This window comes from Hemiscyllium ocellatum, chromosome 32, assembly GCF_020745735.1.
Source record: "Hemiscyllium ocellatum isolate sHemOce1 chromosome 32, sHemOce1.pat.X.cur, whole genome shotgun sequence".
NCBI classification, from domain to species: domain Eukaryota; kingdom Metazoa; phylum Chordata; class Chondrichthyes; order Orectolobiformes; family Hemiscylliidae; genus Hemiscyllium; species Hemiscyllium ocellatum.
The window spans coordinates 36,161,665-36,180,241 of NC_083432.1; the positions used below are offsets into that span (position 1 = coordinate 36,161,665).

An 18,577-nucleotide genomic window follows, 5' to 3' on the forward strand; every position below is an offset into this window, starting at 1 on the left:
AAAATCCCTATGGAAAATTTCTCTCTAGAAATCGTAGTGGTGCAACTGGAATTATCAGTTGAAATGCAAAAGTAAAGTTTTGTCAAGAGTTTAATATTCCAGAATTCTGGAAGCTTTAAGATCATATTTAGTGTACAAGATTAAATCCTTTAAATGGTTGGATTAGGACATGTCAACTTTACTGCCTGCAGCTCTCACTAGGGCCTTTTATGCTCGAAGCTACAACAAAGAGAAAGTGCCTGTCTGTGTCAGCAGCAGAGGTGATGCACATGTGGAACACGATTATATCAAACTGATCACTGTGCCTGTTCAACAGAATTGTGACATGACATTGCACACTAATGCCATTAGTTAACAAGACATATGTATCATTAAACAATTGCCACCAGTGCAGTGGTTTCATAAGGCACAGTCAGGATGAGACCAGGCACTAGGACCCAAGAAGTAAAAGGAAGTGGGTATTCTTAGCCTAAGCCTTAGACTGCAGGTGGCCATCAGAGCCAGGAGCCAAAGGACAATATAAAAGCAGCTAAAGTTACATTGAGTGTCACTGACCAGTTTCCCTCATTAACCTTCTGACCTTCCTTCAAAAGGAGCCAGACCTTGTGTGCTCCCAATCCAGCTTTATATCTACCATCACCTTCTGTATTTAGTCCTAGGAAACCACTGCAGATCAATTGTGTAAAGCTGGCTGTAATTTAATAGCAATTGCCTTCTTGTAATATGCAACTTAGAGTGGTGCTTAATTTAACAAGTTCGATAAAATAGTTCTAACCAGTTTGAAAATAAAAATTGTCATCACGCATTTTCATTCGAGGAAGTCCCTGCAACGACCTAGAACGGTCAACTCTGTAACCTCTGTTCAAAGTTTGTCATATGAACAGGCTGCAACTGTTACTTGTGTGTTGTAAAAGTTTTTTGTTCATGTATGTCAGGAAGAGTATGCCAAAGGCAAAATTAATTCTTAATCTTTGAAAGGGGGGAACAAGCAGACGAATGAGCCTAACTGAAGAGGTCTTTCGAAGAGCTGTCACAGATATGATGGTTGAATGGTCTCCTTTGTGCTGTCATTTCTATGATTCCAACCTTGCCTCTGTATAGGAAAACATCATTGGTGACACTGATATTGCCACTTAACTTCGATTATCATATTAAATTTCTGTGTATGTTATAAATGAATTTTTTAAAAATGTTTTTGGACAGGTTATGATACACCTCTGGGCTGGGGAGACTTTAGCTCAGATGTTCTGGCCCAGAGGCAGGGTATTGCCGCTGCAGCATAAGACCCTCAGTTTGTATATCATATCCAGTCATGGTAATTGTATTTTAATTTATCTCAGTAATATAAATGTGATGTTTTTAAAATTTCACCTCATTGAATCCTGATTGACTTGCTAACAGGTTGTGCAGGAACCTTTTCCCAACACTGGGGAAGATACTGGCTTCCCAGAGTTAATCAAACAAATATTCAAACAAAGTTGCTTTAACTATAGAACTATGATATGCTCAGAACATACGCAATTCAACTTAGCAAATGTACCCTTTCTTGCTCTTGTTAATGAAGTAGGGAGGTGATAGCCTAGTGGTATTATCACTAGACTCTTCATCCTGAAGTTCAGCTAATGTTCAGGGGACCCAAGTTTGATTTCCACCATGGCACATATCTGATGACCTTGAAACCGTTGTCAGAAAAACCCATCTGGCTCACTAATGTCGTTTCGGGAAGGAAATCTGACATCCTTATCTGGTCTGATCTACTTGTGACTCCAGACCCATGGCAACATGGTTGACTCTCATCTCCCCTCTGAAGTAGCTTAGCAGGCCCCTCAGCTGCATTAATCACCACAAAGTCTCAAAAGAGAAATTAAACCTAAAGGACTACAAGCATCGACCTAGACATTGGAAAAGACAACGATGGCAGAAATAGCATCTCCTTACCAACATCTGGATGTTAGTGCCAGAATTGGAAAGCTGTCTCACCGATGAGTCAAGCAATAGCCTGACATTCTGTAATGTATGATTCAATGAGTATGACCATGTCTCAGACACCACTATCACCATCCCTGGATATGTCCTGTCCCACTGACAGGACAGATCCAGCAGAGATGGTGACACAATGGTATGTTTTCTGGAGGGAGATGCCCTGGGAGTTGTGAACATTGACTCTGGATCCCATGAAGTCCAATGGCTTCAGGTTATACATGAGCAAGGAAACCTTCTGCTGATTATCATGTACTGTCCTCCCTTGCCTACAACACTCGAAGGATGTACTAGTGGCAAGGGTGCAGAATGTACTCTCAGTGGGGATTTCAGTGTTCATCACCAAGAGTGGCTCAACAGCAGGACTACTGATTGAGCTGGTCAGATCTTAAAGGGCATAGCTACTAGATTAGGTCTCCGGCAAGTGCTGAGGGAACCAACAAGAGGGAAAAATTTACTCAATCTTATCTGTCTGTGATAGTATCGGTAAAAGTGAACACTGTACGCCTTCACATTGAGAATACCCTCCATTGTGTTGGGTTATCACTGTGCTAAATGGGGAAGACTTCAGACAGATCTAGCAACTCACATTTGGGCATCCTTGAGATGCTATGGGCCATCACCAGCAGCAGATTTGTACTCTAGCACAATTTGCAACCTCATGGTCCAGATATTCCCCACTCAACTATTACCATCAAGTCAGGAGAACAACCCTGGTTCAATAGACAGTGCAGAAGGGCATGCCAGCAGCAGCACCAGGTTTTTCTAAAAATGTGGTGTCAACCTGATGAAGCTACCGAACAGGAATACTTGTGTGTCAAACAGTACAAGCAGCAAGTGATAAACAGAGCTAAGTGACCAGTGGATCAGAGCTAATCTCTGTAACCCTGCTACATTCAGTCTTGAATGGCGAGTGGACAATTTAAACAATTCACTGGGTGAGGCTCCATAAACCTCCCCATCCTCAATGATGGAAGAGTCCAACATATTAGTGCAAAAAATCACACCAAAGCATTTGTAGCAGTCTTCAGTCAGAAGTGCCAAGTGGATGATCCATCTCTGCCTTCTTCACTGGTCCCCAGCATCATAGATACCAGTCTTCAGCCAGTTCGATTCACTCCACATATTATCAAGAAAATGTTGAAGGCACTGATATTGTAAAGCTTTTGAGCCCTGGTGATATTTTGGCAACGGTACTGAAGACCTGTTCCAGAGCTTGCCCCTCCCCAAGCCAAGCTAATCCAGTACAAATCCAACACTGGCATCTACCTGACAATGTGGAAAATTGCCCAGGTAGGTCCTGTACACACAATGCAGTAGAAATCCACCCAGCCACTTACCTTCCATCACACTTTATTGATGATTGAGTGTAACTGATGGGACGGTATCATCAGCAGTGCTATCAAGCAGCACCTGCTCAGTGATGCCCAGTTTGGCTTCAACCAGGGCTACCAGCTCCTGACCTCATTACAGCCTTTATTCAAACTCGAACAAAAGAACTGAATTCCAGAAGGGAGAAGAGAGTAACAGCCCTTGATATCAAGGCTGACTTCGACTGAGTGTAGCAGCAAGAAGCTTGAGCGAAACCGTTTCAGGGGCAACTCTCTGCTGCTTGGAGTCATAGCTGGCACATAGGAAGATGGTTGTGATTGTTGGAGATCAGTCATCTCAGCTCTCAGACATTTCTTTTAGAGTTCTTCAGGCCAACCAGCAACAATCACAAGTAAATTAGAAAAGTAAGTTTCTTTATTTAAGAGCTGATGATAGAACAATTCTTCTAAGGGTCCACATGTTAATTAGTTGTCTAGTTTCAATTGTGTTGACTGTCAAAATACTGCTGGGGAAAGAGTCTATGTGGACAGAGAATCGTGGTTGGGTGTCACTTCAGATCTCTAATTGGCAGAAGTGTTATATTGTCACTGCAAACAATTTTAATGTTGCAATATCTAAAGCTAGTCTATTTTTGTAGTTATTCTCTATTCATGCTGGTGATCATAAAGCATTGATAATGGTGTATTGGGTAAGTAGTATTAACATCACCCAGTTTTTGGCAAATGGTTGCTCAAATATATGTTGAGCAATGATCTTTCGATATGTTGAGTAATTTCATATCTGTGCAAACTTCCTTTCAAGACTTTTCAGAGGCTTGTTACATTTGCTATGCAAAACATGATGATTTTACAAATAATGCATTCCTTTTCCTTTCAGGATCAATAAGCTCACCATAACCCACTTTCGAGATGTCGTTAATGGTGGTCTGATGGTATTCACATTAATTGGACTATGTATTGTAGAATATGACATAAGACCTTGAGTGCCCCAGTGGTTTTGGAGACATGTATTTAGTTGGAGATGCATTGGATGTCCTCTTAAAAAAAACATACAGCCATTTTTGAAATTTCCTTGTCCCAATCAATCATGTGTCTCTGACCTGCAATAACCTTCATACCAGATTGAAAGCATAAAGAGGAAAAGGCCAACGTTAGATTGGATTAGATTAGATTCCCTACCGTGAGGAAACAGGGCATTTGGCCGAACAAGGCCACACCGACCTATTCCTCTACCCTATATATACCCCTGACTAATGCAGCTCATGGGCTTCCAAATAACTTGTGCCATGTGGAATTGCTGATGTAAACACTGACATGGCTTGTATTAGGTTCTGACCTCCATTTTATTAAGTGTCCATATCCTCCTCCTTTATTCCTGATTTCTCCAGTATGTTTCCCTCTCTACTGCCAAATGGTTGTTTTGTAAATTGCAATATCAATTCTGTAATTTGACTTTGTAATGCAGATGACAGGATGTGCCAAGGAAAGCTGATTTTATTCATCTAATTATTAGAGTTAAGTAAAAGAAGTTGAAACTTCAATCACAGAAGCCCAGTTATGGTTAATGTCTAAATTTATTGGAAACAAGTTACTGTCCTCTACATGTCAACAGGTTTTGTTCTGATATAGAATAAACATGTCAGTTAAAATGGAAATATTAGACTTTTCTTAGAACCTGAATAAGCAGTTTTGAATGTTATTGCACATAGGTTATTCAAAGATGTTGGTCAGAAGTGAGCTTGTATAATCATGTCATCTTAAGTACTTGTTCATTCTGAATGAATAGAAAGGAACTAGGCTGACATCATTGTAGCTTCAAGTTGCATAAATTCACTGTGTCAATTCATGTGTCATGCCTCATCTCCTTGTCTTTTTAGGATAACTACATAATACAAAAGGAATCAAAACTGTTCTCCTTATTCTGTCCTTGAGATTGGAAACTTAGATTGAGCACTAACAATCCTACACTCACGGGGCCTCAGATTTTCTGGTTATAAAACATGACAAAGACATACCAATTCCTGCTTGTGAACATAGGTGTGGACTTAGGGTCACAGAGTCATAGCGATGTACAGCACGGAAACTGACCCTTCAGTCCAACTCATCCATACCGACTAGTAATCCAAACCTAATCTATTCCCATTTGCCCCATATCCCTCTAAACCCTTCCTATTCATATACCCATCAAGATGCCTTTTAAATACTGTAATTATGCCAGCCTACACCACTTCCTCTGGCAGCTCATCCATACACCACCACCAGTAAAAGTTGCCCCTTAGGTCCCTTTTATATCTTGCCCCTCTCACCCTAAACCTATGCCCTCTAGTTCTAGACTCCACACACCAGGGAACAGACGTTGTCTATTTATCTTATCCGTGCCCTTCATGATTTTATAAACCTCTGTAAGGTTACTCCTCAGCCTCCGACACTCCAGCCTATTCAGCCTCTCCCTATGGCTGAAATAGGGATTTACTTCCTTGTAAATCTTTTCTGAACCCTTTCAAGTTTCACAACATCCTTCTGATAGGAGGGAAGTCAGAATTCCAATATTCCAAAAGTGGCCTAACCAATGTCCTGTACAGCCGCACCATGACCTCCCAACTCCTGTACTCGATGCTCTGACCAGTAAAGGAAAGCATACTGAACACTTTCTTCACTATCTTATCTACCTGCAACTCCACTTTCAAGGAGCTATGAATCTGCACTCCAAGGTCTCTTTGTTAAGTAACACTCCCCAGGACCTTACCATTAAGTGTTTAAGTCCTGCTCTGACTTGCTTTTCTAAAATGCAGCACCTCATATTTATCAAAATTATCCATCTGCCATTCCTCAGTCCACTGGCCCATCTGATTAAGATCCCATTGTACTCTGAGGTAACCTCCTTCGGTGTCCACTCCACTTTCAAGTTTGGTGTCACCCCAAAACTTACTAATAACATCTCCTTTGTTCACACCAAAACATTTTTAAAAATGATGAAAAGCAGTGGACCGAGCCTCATTTGTGCACATTATGTATGGTACCCACAGAGATTTTCACTTAACCTACAGTAGTCTATAAAAGATTATCAATTCTGATTTTGTTTGTTAATCTAATTTTAATTTTCAGCATTGGACTTGTTTAGTTAACTTTTCCAGTGGGCCTTTTGAATGAGGAGATGTGGATGTTAAAAAGCTCCATTTAAAATGTTCTTCTAAACTTTGTGCAGACTTGTGACGACCCAGTAGTTTCCAAAGATAGTGTTGTCATCAGTGACACAAACTTAAGAGTATTGATAAGATCTCTATTACTGTTATCTGTCAATTCATTCTCATCTTACCGTAAATTGTTCTATTATTGCCCCGTACAGCTTCTTGCAAAGATTTGAGCAATGTTCTTTGTCACACTATTTTTAAAAAAAAGGACTTGCTTTCACTCTAAATTTCCTCTAGATGTACTGTGTCCTTTTTATTTTTAGGTTCATTCCTTGGAATATCCTGAATATTGTGATTTGTTCCACAGCATGTGCAGCCCATCAGTACCTCATTCAAATGCTCAGGCTACGTGTATTAACCAAGACCGTGGGTATCAGCTCCCTGGTCAAGTGCAATGTAGTCGAGCCCTTACCTGTTCTTCTGTGAAGTCTTAAATTCACTTCTCAATTGGGATCACAAAAATTTGAGACTAGATCTGGTGTTTCTTTTCTCTTCCTTTGCTCTCCTTTCCTCACCTAGGGATGGTTAGGCATGCTTCAATTGTTAAGTTTTAAAACTAATTAGATTGAAATCAGTTAACTCAGTACAGGGTGCTTTAAAAAAAACATTCCTCCCTTTCAATCTCCCCAGTATTCCCATGAAAGTCATAATACCAGACCACCACTGTCTTTTGTAATGCTTTTTGAATCATTACTTTACAGTTCTGTCCATTTCCATTGAGGCATCTTTTCATTCCTCATCCCAGCTTTGAGTCGTTAATTTAAGAACAGTAAAATGACATAAGGCACCACTACTGCAATGAAGATTGATGATATGCTTAATTTATTAAACAGTTGTCTTATGCATTTGGAGACTGCAGGTCCTTTGTTAATGCAGCACTGCATGATCAGTTCAATTACAATTGCAGATTTCAAAGTGCGTTCATGTTAATTATCTAAAACATTTTGCTTGGGGAAAGAAAACAATTTTGTAGGCTTGTAAGGGCAAAGTTACAGAAGGGTCTGTGAGAAATCATGCTCAGCATCATTGATGCCCAGCCTGTGCTATCCTTCAGAAGGATAATCAGGCAGACAGCCTGACAAACTGGCATTTCTCTGCAGCTGACTGTCCTCTTTGTTTTAATCCAAGTAAATGCAAATTCTATTTTTGTAATTTTAAGGAGGTAGAAGTTATCATTTCAAAATAGACTCGGAGCAAATCAGTATCTAATTTTATTTTTTGTTTCAATTCACTCTATCTTCTTTACACTGAAATTCACCAAACAATAATTTGTACTTATTTGGTTGACTAATTCCTGTCTCACTCACTTTTACTTGATTTGAAATTAAAAGTGTTGAAAATATAAGCCAATGGAAAAGAACCAGAGAGACTAAAATAAATCAGCTGTTATGTCCCTGTTAAATTTCACCCCCAAATGGAGAAATTGTCAGGTGACTAATTAGATTTGCAAACATTAGAGGTTAAACTGTAGATCAGCATATTTTAAGAATTTTTAGTTTGTAATCTGCAGAATCACTTATTCACCTAAGACCATAGCTCACTGCACCTGGGCACCCACTGTAGAAGGCACTAGAATAAGATTGTCATAGTCTGTATAATTTCATTTCGACAATGGACACATAGATGGGGGTTGAGGTGCAAACTCACACTGTGAGGTTCATCACGGTGTGATAGAATGGCAGAACTGATTTGATGGACTGAATGTCCTACCTCCTGTTTACGCATCCACAATATGCTTGCTCATCATGATAAAGCCAAAGACACAGCCCTTGCTAAGTGTCATTGGGTATACTGACCTTAATTATCCATTGTCTGTTTGTATGTTGGATATGGGCAACATAAAATTAACCTCTGTCACAACAATATTACAAGACTGTTTTAATACTAAGCAGCCAGTAATTTATTTAAAGTGAATTTCCATTTTCAGACCCTGAAACATGCATGGTGTTGGGACTGGTGTCCTGGCTTTAAGAGAGAAATGAGCTGTGCATGAAAATCTTTCGCTTTGCCTTCTGAGCTCAGCATTTATCGTGAGTTGCAGGAAGTCCGAGCATTTGTAATTTGACGATGGTTTCCACAGAATTCAGATACCACTTGAAAAGCACACAAGCTGATTAACACACACCTGCAACTCTGACAGGCATAGCAACTTAAGACCAGCTTGGTGTTCATTAGCCAATTACCAGTGACCACACACACACACACACACGCACACGCACGCAAGCAAAATACCGTGGCAGTTGGTGTCCAGAGTAGTGTGTGTGTTGGAAGTGCTCAACACACCTTGAAGCGTCTGTGAAGAAAGAAGCAGTACAGTTCTGAAGTTTTATGAATTGAGCATTGATTCTGTTTCTCACTCCCTACCTGGTGCCAGGCCTGCTGAGTATTTCCAATGTTCTTATAAAGGATGTTGCAGTTCTGTATCATTGCCACTCTCATCATGTATTTTTCATCACATTTTAAGTGATATCATGTGTATTGAATACAACTGTGGAGTGTAATTGGTTGAGCCAGAACAGTGTAAAGCTTCATGAAATCCCCATCATTATACAATTGACTGACAGTCACCTCTAGAATTGTGATAGCTCTTTAGAAAACTGTGTCTCTTTCAACATTGGTTTAGATGCCCTAAAGACCTTAATTTTTGTCCTTGAGTTCATGCAAAACAGTGAAATATACCAACAGGTATGTAATCTAAATGGTTTCCATTTTAGTAAGAGGGCAATAAGCAATGAAACCTATTTTGTTTAATGCTTCAAGTTCTGCTTTCCCCAGAGATGAGTTGAATTTGGGTGAACCAGTATGGACCTTCCCAATTACCTTATGGACCAGAGCAAAACCCTGTTAGATTTTCAGGGCTCATTTTCCTTTTGTACAGTGGCAATATATTTTTAACTCTCCACTTTCCTGCATTTTAAACAGGTGAACATCATGTCAACAGATGTTATTCATTTTGTGCACAATCTAAACTGACTGATTGACTGAGTTCTCTAAACATTCAACAAATATCAAACATTAACCACAGTTATGAAGCCAAGGTCCAGTTAAAGGGGTAACTGGGACTGAATCTGAATACCTCCTGGGAATAATTTGAGCAAGATAATTATGCAAGATGTTTTAACCATCCCCAACGTGTGTTTGCTGCAAGTTAATTTGTCTTGTCTGCTTCATATGCCATCTTGTGGGGTCCATAATGCGCTATTAACTAACATGAGAGAGACAAATTAGTGTGAAGCCAAAACTATGCTGTGGTGGTTCTTTAGTGATATTTTCAAGAGGATATGTTTTTGAGAGGCGAGCACCCAAAACCTGTTTTGTATCACAATATCAAATAAATCTAGTTAGTGATGAAAACCTATTTGTTCCGTACAGCATAAACACAGCTCTGGAATTTGGCTCCTGATTCAGATGCACAATCTCTTGCAACAGCTACCATTGGAATTCACAGTCCCCTTTGTAACTGTCAAATATGAAATAGCAGGAACCCCACTGTGATGAAGGTTGGTTTTGAATTCAGTCATGCAGCAGTAATCCAGCAACAGAGCCCCCAGGCTTATGGCAACAAAAGTTTGGGAAATAGCAAAAAAAAATTAACACTTCAAACAGTTTGACGGTGGCACAGTGGTTAGCACTGCTGCCTCACAGCGCCAGAGACCCGTGTTCAATTCCCGAATCAGGCGACTGACTGTGTGGAGTTTGCACAATGCTAAATTGCCCGTAGTGTTAGGTAAATGTAGGGGAATGGGTGGGTTGTGCTTCGGCGGGTTGGTGTGGACTTGTTGGGCCGAAGGGCCTGTTTCCACACTGTAAGTAATCTAATCTAATACACTTTTCACAGATGTAAGGGGCAGAATGTTTAAGTTTCTTAACAGTTTAACAGCTTCTACTGATGAGTCCCTTTAACAAGCTCCCTTATCCTTTCGATAAGTCCCTTTTACAGGTGTTCTTGATGCTTGAGTTTGATAGGTCTGTTGGCCATTCCAAAGGATTTAACAGTAGTGAGTTTATATGCTTTTTTTGCACATATATATTTGCTTTAAACTATTCCACAGGCCACTTGACTGCCACGATAGGGCACTTTATACCCTGTAAAGGTGTTCTAAGACCTGTTCCAAAGGGGTACCTCTCAAAAGGGACACCCTGTTCATTCAAAGTTCCATGCATCTCTTACCAGGTCTACACATGAAGGCTACCAATGTCCCATTTCCTTGGATCCTGTTGATCATTTATGTGGTCAACTGCTGTTGTGAACTGCACATGCTCAAAATCAACCCTCACAAAAGTGCAAAGTGCTGTTTTTGAGAGAAGGGGCCTCCAGTTTCTGGACTCTTGCTATTGTTGCTACAATTGAATGGCTTTCCATTTTAGCAAAAAGTACAGATTACTGACTCCTTTCCATTGCTGAAGTACAGAGGGAGAGTCTTGATCTATCTCAATCAAATAGGGCATTCAGTTCTAGAAAATATTCCAGATATTGTGAATACATCATGCTGTCGGGGACATGGGAGGTTAAATTGTTTCTGAGTAGAACCAAACAATGTAAATTAAGGAAACATCACATGCACACTGCAGCACTTACTATAAAATAACCATTCCTGGCTGTCCCTAGGGCCCTCTTTGAATCAAGAAATATTTGTTTAAGACCATGCCTTCAAAAAAATTCCTCAGTGGAACATTCTTCCTTTAAGATAACAGACTTAAAAGAAATTTAATTTCTCTTTGTATTCCAGCCATGTCAATGCTGCCCTGATATGTGGAGTTTGCTTCCACATCTTGTACTTCTTACAAAACTGCGAATTGTATGCGTGACAAACTGTGACAGCTAACAAACCTGCCCTAGCTTGTATTCATGGGTGGAAAGTTTATAGGTGGAAAATTGCAACAAATAACTCTTGTGTTCATCGTTTGTCACCAGTGGAATTTTACAGTTGAAAGGTGAGGAAATAAGCATTTGACTTGGAGCCAGGAATTCCACATCTGCAAAACTCAACTAATTTGTCAGTGATTATGAATAAGTAGCACCACCACACCAACCAGGTGGGATATGGCGATGGGTTTGAGCTGATGAGCATGGGTCTTGACTAGAAATGCCATTAAGATATGGGAAAAGTAATGCCAGACAAGAGCTGATGTACTTGTAGCTTTGATAAAAACTTGGAATTGAGGTGATAGTTTTAGTGAGAAGCTCAATCTTGACTCCTGGTAATCTTAGAGTAAAAAGATTTTGGAGGAATGAGTTGTGAGTCACGATCTCTCTCGACCTGATTTTCCATAGAAGTACTTCAGCTACTGAATTGGATGTTTGCAAAGTAGAGTCTGAACATTGACATTAATTACCAACTGCTAACAGCTGGGCAAAACATGTCACCGAGATGGTGGATTTGCTAGTGGTCTTTGGATGGAACAGCTAGAACTGCCAACAAAAGAATAAAAAATAAATGAGAACAAAATTCTCTGGTTGCTGGAAATCTGAAATACAAACTAAAGCTTCAAGAAGCGGCCTGGTGGACTTTCAACATTAACTCTGTTTCTTTCTCCACAGATGCTGCCAAACCTGCTGAGTTTCTCTTATTAATTTTGTCTTTTTTCCCAGTTTCCTTTCTTCTTTAGCAGAAAGGGTCTGGCCACTTTGATTCAGCTAGGCATCTGACCCAGTCAATATTTTTGAGGCCCTGCCCTCCAAGCTACATTGGAGAACCCATTGGTGTCTACAGCTCGCCACTCCTCTGAGGATGAGGCCCTAGGCTTCATTTTGATTGAGCTAAGACTCAACTTCTTTCAGTGCAGTGAAGACTTTGCTGCGTGTCTCCTACAGTATGTAGGATCTATTTGCGTTTCTCCCCTTTACAGTCCTCAAGATCAAATTGCTCATATTTATAAATACTTTTTGATTTATTTTGAAGTAAGAGCAGCACAGATTATACTTCTGGAATAAAGATAAAAGACTGCTGATGCTGGAAAACTGAAACAAACTGTGCTGGAGATACTCAACAAGTCTGGCAGTATTTCTAGACAGAAAGAGTTAATGGGTTTGTGTAGAGCTGATCAATTTCTTTGTCACTAACCTGAAATAGAGTTGCAGGCGGACAGGGTGGTGAAGGAGGTGTTTGGTACACTTGCCTTCATTGGTCAGAACATTGAGAGCAGAAGTTGGGACCTCATGTTGCAGCTCTTGGTGAGGCTATTTCTAGAATAATGCATACAGTTCTGGTTGCCCTCCTCCAGGAAGGATGCTGTTAAATCTTTTCTGCACCCTCTCAAATTTATGAGGATGTTGCTGGGACCGGAACGTTTGAATTATAGGGAGAGGCTGAATAGACTGGGGATTTTTTTTCTTTGGAGTGTCAAAGCCTGAGGGGTGACCTTATAGAGGTTTATAAAATCATGAGGGGCACTGAGAGGGTAGATAGACAGGTCTTCTTCACTGGGTGGTTGAGTCCAAAATGAGAGAGCATACTTTTAAGGTGAGAGAGCGAAGATTTAAAAATGACTTGAGGTGTAATTTTTTCATGCTGAGGGTGCTGTGTGTATGTAATGAGCTGCCAGAGGAAGTGGTGGAGGTGAGTACAATTACACCATTTAAAAGGTACCTGCATGGGTATGAATCGGAAGGGTTTAGATAGAGGGCAAATGGGATTAGCTCAGATTGAGATATCTGGTCCATGTGGACAAGTTGGACCAAAGGGTCTATTTCCGTGCTTTATGACACTATAAAGACCATCCATTCAGCAACTTGTTCTGTTCTCCCTTCACATTGCAGTGTTCCTTCTCTGAGATTTCCACTGTCCTTTCTCTGAACTTTTTCTCTTTGACTTCTCTCTCATTTTCTTGCATGCTGCAGTTCCAACCACGAGATCACCCTCCCTTCCATAACCATATGCCTATTCCAAGTTTTCACTCCTCAGATCCTGACCTTTTGAGCACCCCCCCCCCCCAAAAACCCTGCCTTATTGGCCAGTGATGCTAAGGAATATCATCAGACTCAGAATCTCTATGTTCTGGGAATTTGCTTCCTCACCTCCACCATCCTCTTGCCCTGTACAAACTTCCTATAAACTGACCTCTTCAACCATAATTTGGTTACTTATCCTCATACTATCCTATTCCCATCTCTCCTACTTTTGATGCACCTTTTCATTGACTCTTTGTGAAATGCCTGGCAATGTTTTGCTTGTAAAAGGCTATATGTAGACAGACGTTGTTGGATTAAAGAAATGATTAAAGAGATACTTGCGTGAATGTGCACACACTGTAGAGATGTTAACAAGAAAATCTCACACAGGCCCAACTTCTCCAACACATTGCCATGCCCAACTGAATATCCCAACAATTAATCCGGTTCAAACGTTAAAAAAATCTATCTGTCCCATATGTCAGACTGGAAAGGGTAGTTGCTTCTCCAGGTACAAAGAATAATGAGCAATAGCAGCTTATCCAATTTTTATTCAGTTTTCTTCAACTCCAGTCCAAAGAGGTGAATTGGCCATGCTGAATTGCCCATAGTGTTAGGTGCATTAGTCAGAGGGACATGGATCTGGGTGGATTATTCTTCGGAGGGTCTGCATGGACTTGTTGGGCCAAATGGCCTGTTTCCACACTGTAAGGAACCTAATCTAATCTATTCAGGATGGCCATTGATTTGGCTACAAGTTAGTTTACAATCTGCGAAAGAGCAGATAGTTTAAAATTAAAACCCAAGTCGGCCACGGGAAATTTTCCCTCGCAGTTTTAGTGAGGCTTGAGGTTTGTAACCATCTAGACATCATCATCCACTCAATGACTCAGGTGCCTGACCTTTTCTTTGTGCTGAGAACACACAGACATGGAAGGGAGCTTGCACGCAGCTACTCTCGTCACTTTATCTTACAAAGTGATTATAGAATAAACGAATTGTGTATACATAACAATCTCAAGGTCTGTTAATAATTTGCTGATTGCTCCCATACTTCTGAAGGTTCAGAAATGGGATTTGACATCATTCTGAAGAATGATTAATCAGCATTTGTTCATTTGAATTCAATTCAAATGAAGCAAAAAGTAGGCTTGAATAAAATGTGAAAATCATCTAATATGGCTAGTATTCACTTCATCCAACTATTGTACAATGCTACTCAGTCTTGTCTGGAGATAAACATATCCCTGCAACTGAATAAATAAGAATAATGTGATGTACCTGAAGTGAAATATATATAATTTGAATATTCAGTTTAATGCACAATTGGCAACCAGTGACCAGCACTGTATGTCATATGCTTTAAATTAGGTGTTAACTGGTTCTATAAACATTGAAAAATATTCCAATTGTCTTTCAACTGGTGTTTCTTTTTGCAAGAAACCCACTAAAAAGACCCTGAAGATTCAATACAGTGTTGCCAAGTGTGAAGCACAGAAACATCTCTAAGGAGCTTTCTTACAAAATAGCGTGAGATTAAGGTAAATGCTGAATCTTCATGTATGGTTTTAGACAAGTCAGTTGATTAAAATAATAATTAAAACAGATGGCTCTAGAAAGTGCCTCACATAACTTGCTTCGCTTTGAACAATTTGCGTCCCTAAAGTACTACATTGTACTTTTGAGGAAATTCACCTACTCAGTTCTGGTTTGGGGATACCTTCTTTGCCTACACACATTCACAACTAGAGAGCAAATGGGCAAAGACTTTAGAGTAAAACTGATGACTCACAAGTCTCATGTTTGGACCAAATGACCTTGGACTGAAACCTTAAAAGTTTTCCTGGTGCTCAGTAACCCGATTAAACCCCAAAATGGATTCAGTGCCAAGTGCATTGCACATCCAACTAACTCGGGTAGATTCTGCCAAAGATATTAATGCTAAAGTAAGAAATAATGTGTTGGCTCTATCTTGTTAGGTGGATGCTGATGAAGGTTCAAGTTGTAATTCTGAGATTATTGGACCAATCTTTACAATTTTGAAAAGGTTATGCTGTTAGCAAAGCTGTAAAATTAGATGTATTTTTGGTCTCTTTGTAATCACATCTGGATACTTAGCCATAACCCCATATAACCGACATTGCACATAGGTCAGAGCAAGTTGTGGCAGCTAAACCAGGGTTTAATATATGGAATGTGTTCCTCTGTCTGTTGTAATGCATTCTTGTGATTATTCAAACAAACCTTTTTACAATCCCTGTATCCATATGACATTCTGACTTTTAACTCGACGCATGTGAAATCTTTGTGTTTGCATAGTTAACATTTGTGCCCAGTTTAAGAAATGAATTAAGTTGTTAGATAGAGTAAACGGTCTTTGTTTTTAACATTTTTATAGCTATTTTTAATCCCCCGTTCAGAAATTTAATGAACATTGATCCCATAATGTGCAATGTGTTGCTAAGGTTGGCAAGTTCAATCACTGTTTAAATTTCTCCTTCCCTGATCAGAACATAACCTGATATAAAAAGAATGGTAGCACTTTCATTTGATTAACAACTGTACAACAGTGATGAACTATTTAAAGTGCTTGTTAACCTGTTAATCCTCCCTAAGGACAATTTAGCTGCCTATTAATAAAGCTGCCAATTTGCTCTTGACTTATTAATAATAATAATACAATTAAGGCAATTGGCTTTAAATAATGAGAAACTGCCATTAATGTGGTCAGCATAATGAGGCTGCACTTAGAACAATCTGTGATGGCAGGAGCAGAGGGGGTTCTGCCTTTGGAAAGAAGTGTTTTATTTTTAAATGATTGAAAATCACAAATGCTGTGTGAATATATCCAACCTACTTGTAACACTTTTTAAGTAGGATTACCCCAAGCAAATATGCAAATAAGTCCATGATTGTGCTGCACTGCAGTTCTGATTTACATTCACTTCTCCCTCGTGTCTATTTGGGGTAATTTTAGTAGCCCTGGCTTTTCACTTTGTTAGCACCTCTGATTATATTCTTGATGCTTGCTCTGCTTCCCCTCATTGATTTCAAGGGTATTCCTTTCCGGACTGTTGTGTATACCTCCTCGATTGTTTCTGTTTGTCCTGTTAACAGCAGCCTTTGGCTGTGATAGTCACACCATTGCGATCAAACACCATATGTTTAAAAGATGTGTATGAAATTTGCATGAGCTCTGCTTTTGGTAGCTGCAATGCTACCTCTATTTGTATCTCCACATCCTATTGATGGCTTAATCAGACCTTTTTAAAAGTTGCTAACATTTATGGGTCTTCTGGTGCAGTGGTAATGTCCTAATATCTGGGCCAGGTTCAAGTTCCACTAATCCTGAAAGTATGCCTTAGCATGTCAGAACGGGTTGATTAAAAATGTTTGAGCGGATCTTGTATCACTTTGGTAGTGGCCCTACTTCTGCAGCAGAACATCCGGGTCTAATCACCTCAGCACATGGCAGCAACAGTGAACACATTGAAACAGGTTGGCAATACAATTTTCATTGAAATATAGCAACTTGGGGCTCAATACATTCTCTATTTCAAACTATGCCTTTTTAATCCTGGCAAACCATTTGTAAAATGTGTATCTCATTCTGCATGTTGTAACTACTGAAAGATTGACAATGCTAAACTAAATAATTAAACCCGCATGCAAACATAGCTGTTTGCCACATGCTGATCAGCAATTGTTTATCCCAAAAATATTTCATTGCCAAGGATGTCAGATTAGCAAATATTAATTTATATAAAAATACTGTAGTTTAGGCAACTTGCTGTTTGTAGCTGGTAATGCCACTTCTCTTTTTTTAGTTACTATTGACTGCTGGATACTTTGTTTAGTTCTTAAATAGAGGAAGTTATTACTATCTGGTATAGCCTTTCATGCTCTGTCGTGCCTATTTATCTAGCCACAACTTGACTAACGCATAATGAACCATTAGATTGAGGCGAGCTGTGTGAACGATTGATTGAAGTCCTGACCATACAAAGGCCTGTCGTTAACATCTATATCCATAAGGCAATGCAGCACGCCTCACCAGTCTAAACCAAAAAGATCACGCTATGTGAAGGTCAACCATTTTCAGTACTTAACTTGATCAACCTTTTGCTAACCAGTTTAAAAACATGGATTTTAAGAGCAGGAGGAGGCCATTCATTCATTTTGATTCACTCCATTATTTGATAAATTCATGGCTGATCTGATTGTGGTCTTAACCCTGCCGCCTTGTGTGGCCACTAAAAAGTTACCAAACTTTTAACCTGGAGAAAGCAACATTCTGTTGCCAGTCTCTCATCCTCCACCAGACTGAAACAAGATGGATGGTTGACGAAGATAATGAAGGGCGAAAACTTGGCATTGGGTGGGCTAGCCAATGAATATCAAATGGAAATATGACTTAAATGCAACAGAACTTTTTTTTTGTCAAACCCATCCTCAGGCAGCATAATGTAGAACAATGTTCTGCAGCTCCCTCCTCTTTTGTGTTTCAAGTTCAAAGATATTTGAAAAGGGGCCAAGCCACCACATTCTACTGACTTGTGCAAAAGAAATCTTTAAAATGTTTTAAGGGAAACGATATGGGGGCTTTAGGGAATTTGCTGCATTCTTCAAAAGCCTGCATGCAATACTTTGAGATGTGAAAAAGAACAACAAAGTATTTGAGCTGGGAATATTTTATTTTCGAGAAACTGCTGTAATCATTGCAAAATTATCACTAAAGTGAATTGCACAATTGACGTACATCCTTAAAGGACTGTCTGTAATTTTTCTTACTTAAAGCAGTCTACAAAATCAGAGATTAATGGTTTCCAGAAAAAAACCACAAACATCTCAAGCACCTTGGTGTGAGCATAATCGAGGTCTCATATGCACGAATATTGGGAATTTCCAGCCTATTGAAACAGCCATTAATGTTAAATGTGAAAAGATACTATCTGTAATTTTTGGCCTGTCACTGAAATGAAAACATGCTTCTCTGCTCTCCATCCCTGAGGCTTGGTTCTAAATGCACAGCCACATGATAAAGAGTTGGGTTCAATGCCAAAGAAATCCAGAGTTTGGAGCACTGAATCATGGATTGCATTAAAAATGAGGAGTGAAACATTTCCTTTTTCCTCTGCTGGTTGGATATATTTTTGCAAATGTTGCCAGATTTTTAGCCATCT

At 39.6% G+C, this 18,577-nt stretch overlaps 1 protein-coding gene across 1 annotated transcript in view; it reads left to right on the top strand.

Moving 5' to 3' along the window:
• Positions 1-18,577, top strand: part of stk17al (serine/threonine kinase 17a like) — a 52,894-nt gene that overhangs the window by 7,653 nt on the left and 26,664 nt on the right. The window lies entirely within an intron of this gene.